Genomic DNA, 7,008 nt, shown 5'->3' on the forward strand with positions numbered 1-7,008 from the left:
GGAAATGGCGACCTCCCCGATCACAGTTCAAGCAAAGCTTTGGCTTCTAAAGGGTACAAAGAGAACCTCGAACCAACTACAAGTCCATTAGGCTGCAAAATGCCCAGAGCAGAGTGCACAAGCTAGAGTTGGACTGGACTTAACCACCAGCAACATAGGGAGTTAATTTTTTTTTTCCTTTTGATTTTTTCGAGACAGGGTTTCTCTGTGTAGCCTTGGCTGTCCTGAGCTCTCTTTGTAGACTAGGATGGCTTCGAACTCACAGAGATCTGCCTGCCTCTGCCTCCATGAATGCTAGGGTTACAGGTGTGCGCCACTGTGCCCGGCTTGGGAGTTTTTTTTTGTTTTTTTTTTTTTTTTTTTTTTTAAGAGAAATTTAAACGTCGTAATGTTTTCTTAAAACCACTCATACTAATGGGATGAATCAAGAGCGCAAAAGCATTGACTTCTGAGCCTAAAATGAGTGGGCAAGTAAAACCTATTGACTGGAATGAGAGAAGGGACTCCTGTACTTCTGTTCAGGTTTCTAAATGCACGAGGTGGCATCTGCAACCCCCACCCCAGAAAAATAAGACAATGTAAAAAGCCAGGAAGTCACAGAACTGACCACGCCCAACACGGGATAGTGGGCGGTCTCAGGGAGCCTCAAGAAAGTGATACAATGAGGCTTTGTGCAGCCAGGCCCAGCACGTGGGAGTGGGGGAGGGCATAAACAGGTGATCAGAGGCTTAAAGTGGACTTGCCTAGCAAGTGGGAGTCAGAGTGGGCCAAAAGTAGGAGGTGATCAGAGGCTTAAGGTAGCCACGCCCTACACGTGGGAGACAGAGGGTGATGCTCAGAGGCTTAGGGTATGTGGGAGTCAGAGGGAGCCAAAAGGAGCAGATGCACAGAGGTTTAAGGTAGTTCTGTCCTGCATGTGGGAGTCAGAGGGAGCCATAATCTGGAGACACTATGAGGCTTAGGGTAGCCACACCCAGCATGTGGGAGTCAGATGGAGCCAAAAGGTAGACACACTATGAGGCTTATAGTAGCCATGACTGGCAGGTAGGGGACAGAGGAATCATAATTTTGGGTAGCCACACCCAGCAAGTGGTGTTCAGCATGAATCATATACACAGGACACCCTGAGGCTTTTCTATTCTAAACTACTTTAAAAATTACAAAGGGAAGCAAGGCATGTTGGCAGACACCTGTGGCAGCACTCAAAGGGGCAGAGGCAGGTCGATCTCTGTGAATTCCAGCCAGATCTACAAAGTTAGTCCAGGACAGCCAAGGCTACACAGAGAAACCCTGGAGACCTCTTCTGGGGAAAAAAAGGAGGGAGAGACAGAGCACATCTAGGGAATAGGTTCGCTTAGTATTCGTGAAGCCCTAGGTCAAATTTCCAGGTTGGTAAAATCACAGGTTATTAAATAAATGTGTGGAATATTTGAAACCTCTCTCTAAACCTCTGATGAACAGTTAGATATGAGAGGGAAAGGGGAAATTGACCAGGACAAGGATGAAAGGAAGTGATGAAATAGAACATTAGGTGAGGGAAGTGAGCAGCATATGATCAATGTACAGGGTACACATGTACGGACTTCTACAACAGTTCCTGTAACTTAGCCAAAGAAAAGGTCAGTTGTTGTAGGTGTCGATTAACATTTACTATTGATATATCTTTTAGTAAAGCTGCTGTTAGTCCTAAACTGCTGTATAACCAAATCACCACACAGAGACTGTGATTTATGTAATTAACCTAAAACACAGTGCTGGGCAATAGCTACTCCATCCTGAACCTCCAAGCCCTCATAGTTTCCTCACATTTAGATTTCCCACATTATACTTGCTTTTAGGGATATATTAGGTCAAATGCATCTCTCCAAGTCATTCCAAGACCTCTCTCTGCCTCTCTCTCTCTCCCAGCTCTCTCCTTCCCTTTCTGTCCTCTGGCTCCTTCTTCTGTTCATGTTTTCTTTCCATTGCACAACACTGTGGCTGGTTGCTTTATTTTGGCATGTTTACACAATGTTGATGTCAGGCTTGAAACCAGAGAGTGGCAGAGAGAAATCATCATTTGAATGAATAAGTGTAAAGTGTATATTTTCGAAGAGAACATTATACCAACAGTTTAAAATATTTGAGCTAGATGCTCATTTCTTGGTGAATGCAAACTGAATCCTGGCACAGAGCACAATAGTGGTTAAAATGCTCATCAGTGAGGAGCTTACAAAGGGAGAGTTCACTCTGCTCCTCTGAAAGTCTGTCTGAGATGTTGGTGAAGTACAGGCCCATTTTTGCCGTGTTGTCTAGTGCATAATGTCAGTAAAAGTGAATGAAGATAAGGGGAACACTTCTAGAAATAGGGTCACTTACAGCCCAGGCCCTATAGTAAAAACTATGCATGTAGACACAATCACTGTGCCTGGGGTATTTTCAGCACAAAAGGAAAAAGATGAGTATGAGTTTCAGCATCTTCCTCACATCTTTATGTGTGTGGAAGAAATCTGTTTTTCCTGAAGGTATGTGAATGTGTGTGTCCCAGTGTGTGACTGTATACTTGTGGAAACCAGACTCCAAATTAAGGACTATTCTGATGGCTGTGGAGAGGTGGGAGGCTCTTAGCATGGCCATAATTTGGCCTGCATAGGTTATAGATCATCCCTTTGCTGTAAGTTACCCATGCTTTCTTCAGATGGCAGCATGGGAGAGAAGAATATGATAAGCATATTTAGAGTCTGTATAGATAGTAAGGGATTGTCCCTGGGCTAATTAGAAAGCTGAGTAAGAGTTGTTAGTTCGGCCTGTTGATTAGTGGTGTGGGCAGGGAGGGCTTGTGCCTTAACCACCTCAGTATCTGACACTATGGCATAACCCGCTTTTCGAGCTCTCTCATATACAAAGGAGCTGCCATCTGTATACCAGGTATAGACTGCCTGAAGTAATGTGCCCTCCTGTATTTGTGAGGCATGGGGCAATAGTTCCTCTAAAGTTTCAGTGCAAGAGCAAGATGGGGAATAGTCAGAGTTAGGTCGAGGAAGAAGGCTTGAAATATTAAGAGGTGGGCATGGTTGGAAAGTGAGGGTGGAGTCTTCTGTTAGCACCACCTGCTGGGAAATGACTCTGGAAGGAGGTAAAGTTTGTAAGATTTTGTATGTTAAAAGGTGAGACACACTCCAACCAAGGACTATTCAGGAGATATCCTAGAACCCCTGCACAGATGTAGCACATGACAGTTCAGTGTCCAAGTGGGTTCCGTAGTAATGGGAAGAGGGACTGCCTCTGACATAATCTGATTGGCCTGCTTTTTCATCACCTCCCCCTGAGGGGGGAGCAGCCTTACCAGGCCACAGAAGATGACAATGCAGCCACTCCTGATGTGATCTGATAGACTAGGATCAGAAGGAAGGAGAAGAGGACCTCCCCTATCAGTGGACTTGGGGAGGGGCATGCATGAAGAACGGGGAGGAAGGGTGCGATCCGTAAGGGAGGAGGGAGGGGCTTATGGGGGAATACAAAGTGAATAAAGTGTAATTAATAAAATTTTTTTAAAAAGGTGAGACAGATTGTGTGAAGGGAAGACTAATAAATGACGGGAAAGTTAGTTTTTTTGACTCTCGAATAAGGAGCTCCGCAGCTGCTAGGGCACAAATTCAGGGGGCCAATCCCTGCATTGACAGGTCTGATTTTTTTGGTAGGTATGCTACAGGTTACAGGTGCAAAGGAAGGTCCCAATTGGTGACCCAGGGCTCAAAGGGCATAACCCTCTTTTTCTGTTACATAGAGGAAGAAGGGACATGTCAGGTCTGGAAGATGTAAGGCCAGGGCCTCAAGAAGAGCCTGTTGGAACCCCTGAAAGGGCTTAGTAACAGGTTTAAGAAGGGTTTCATGCAAAGGGTCTAAGACTGCCTTATATAAGGGGCAGGCAAGAAGGGAAAAGGAGGGGACCCAACTGTAAGAAACGGGCCATTTCTAGAAACAATAAGATTTTATTAGAGGGAACTGCCAGACTGTATTAGGTCTTTTCTGTCTAGGGTGATGCCCTTGTGGGTTGGGGTTAATGTTAGTCCCAGGTAAGTGACCTCAGACGTGGATAATTGGACCTTGGAGGATGACATCAGATAGCCCCTGCTGGATAGGAAATTTAGAAGAGCAGAACTGTTAGTTTGTCTATCTTCTTAGGATGGACTGCAGAGGAGAAAGTCATCTATATACTGTGTAAGTATGGATTTAGGGAGAGATAAGGAGAGTAGATCAGAAGCTAGGGCTTGGCCAAAAAGATGTGGGATGTCCCAGAATCCCTGGGGTAAAGCAGTCCTTGTAGGCTGAGTAGAGACCAGGGTGTCAGTGTCAGTCCAGGTGAAGGCAAAGATATTTTGTGACTAGGTGTCTAAAGGAATAGAGAAAAATGCATCCTAGAGATCCAGAACTGAGAAATGGGAAGTGCCTGTGGGGATAGTGGAGAGGAGGGTATAGGGATTGGCTACAACAGGGTGAAGGGGGAGGACTGCAGAATTGAGAAGCCAGAGGTCTTGCACCAGGCAATAGGTTCTATTGAACTTTTTAACCAGGAGTATAGCGGTGTTAAAAGGAGAGGAAGTGGGGCAAAGGAGTTGGTTTTTGTTTGTTTGTTAGTTTTTGTTTGTTTGTTTTTTGTTTTGTTTTTTCACTTAGGTCAGTGATAATAGGCTTAAGTCCCCTAAGACTCTTGAGAGGAAGTGGGTATTGAGCCTGGACAATATAGCAGGTGTTGTCCTGTAGCTGAATGACTACAGGGGAATGGTGTCTTGCCAGAGAGGTTTTCGACATTCCAGACTTGTGGGTCCACTTGAGCGGTTGTTAAGGAAGCGATGTGTTAGAACTGGTAGGTAAGGTAGCTAGGAGAAAGAAGAGAGAGGATGCTGGCGAGCTTGGGGTCAAGCGGAATTGTAGAGTAAATGAAATAGAGGTTCCCATTTTGACTAAAAAGTCCCTTTCCATTAGGGGAACTGGACAGGCTGGCATTAATAAAAAGGAATGAGTCAAGGGAACTCCCCTAAAAATAGAATTAAGTGTGAAGTCCAGCAAGGCTGGCATGGTTGTCCCCCTACCCTGACATTAGAGGAATTACAAGGATAGGTTGGTCCCCAGTACTCCGTTAGGACTGACTAAGTGGCTCCAGTGTCCACAAGGAAGGAGATGACCTGCCTGGTACCATGATAAGTAAGCTGTTTACACCAGCTTCTTCCCGCAAGGGAAGGGTTGAGGATGGCTTTTGCTTAGGAGAGGGAGTGGACTTTGCTGTCGAGTGAGAATGGGTAGCAGGGGGCTAATAGTTGCTGGTGAGGTGAAAGTGGGTGCCAGAGTGAAGCCATGAGGACAATCTGTTGCCAGAGAAGAGAGTGAGGACTTTGAAGAAACGGAAGGAGAAGAAGAGGGGGTTAGAAGAGGAGGGGGAAGGTTCCAGAGGTTGTGAAAATTCCAGCTGAGCTGTAGGAGGAGAGGCTTGGGTAGGAGAGGAGGGAGAAGGCACAGGAGGGTGTGGGGATTGCGGAGAGCTGGAGGTTGAGAGACTGGGGTAGGAGAGGAAGGGGAAGGCACTGGTGGTTGTGGGAATTCCGGAGAAACTGGAGATTAAGAGCAAACATATCTGCAAACATATAATTTCTCACAAGCATTATAGAGTTCTAAAATTATAAATGTATGAGATGTGCAAGAAGAAACTAAACTGTAAGCCAATTTTATGTACACTAATTAAAAGGTTAGCATAATACATTTTGAGGATATTATAGCCAAGAATTTATTGGCCAAGTATTTTTGGAGTTCTGGAGACATATTTCATGTCTCAGTCAGTTTTAGAGTTGTTCCCATGTAAACGGATCAGCAATATAAGTTACCATTATTATTGAACATACAATCATTATCATGTTGAAATCAAAACAATGTTGGATAGATTAAAATATCTTTTTGGGGTCTTGGGTGCCTGTTGTATTAGGCCAACCTGCTACCTATTTCCCTAGAGAAGCCTCCCATTAGAGAGACAAGCTGGTTGCTTTGAGCAATAGAAAATGCATGTTTTAAGTAAACTTTATATAAACTCCCTTTTAATTTAGAATATAAGCATACTGTAGGTATCTTTTACCTGTTTAGAGGTTTAGCCCTAGACTTTTATATATGTTGTAGCTATTTGTCCTATCCCCTTGTTTATATAGAATGGGCAGTTATGCCTTTATAGCCAAACTTTATTTAAACTCCCTCTTATCTTTAACATTTAAGCAATCCCTAGGCATCTTGTACCTGGGCTTTACATTGATAGTGGCTATTTTTTTATATAGGATGGGCAGTTACGGCTTTACTGCCGAACTCTATATAACTCTTGGCATTAGCATATAAACTCTCTTACCCCTAGCATTTAAGTGTATCCTAGGCATCATGTACCTGGATTTTTTCATTGGTTTTGGCTATCTTTGGTTTGGCCCCTTTTTGATATGGGATGGACAGTTTTGTTTTTTTTTAAATATGAATATAATTTTTGAGTTTTTAGGACTAAACTAGGTTGGAATGTACTTTGCCATCGTTAAGCCACTTGTGTCTTTTTTACATAGGCATGATCAACATTTTTCCCCCTTGAAAATGTCTCATGTTTAAAAGGATAAGGCAGTTTCCAGAGCAGTGTGACATTATCTCTCTTTACATAAACCTAAAAATGATATGAATCCAACCTTTAGAGCAGTAATGACATAACATCTATTACTAAGAAAAGAAGAATTTACGTGGTAACCTTAAGGAGAATTTTGTCATTTTAAATCTTAGACTATCTCTGCAAATGGCTAAACAGCAGGCGTTGCCATCCTGGCTTTTATTATGTAAATAAGCTTGATCCAGAATTCAGAGCTCTGCCTGTATGTGTGTGTGTGTGTATATATATATATATATATAATTTTTAATATTAATTACAGTTTATTTACTTTGTGTCCCAGCTGTAGCCCCCTCTCTCATTCCCTCCCAATCCTACCCTCCCTCCCTCATCTTCTCCTTGCCTCTCTA

The sequence above is a fragment of the Meriones unguiculatus genome (genome assembly GCF_030254825.1).
Source record: "Meriones unguiculatus strain TT.TT164.6M chromosome X unlocalized genomic scaffold, Bangor_MerUng_6.1 ChrX_unordered_Scaffold_30, whole genome shotgun sequence".
Taxonomy (NCBI): Eukaryota; Metazoa; Chordata; class Mammalia; order Rodentia; family Muridae; genus Meriones; species Meriones unguiculatus.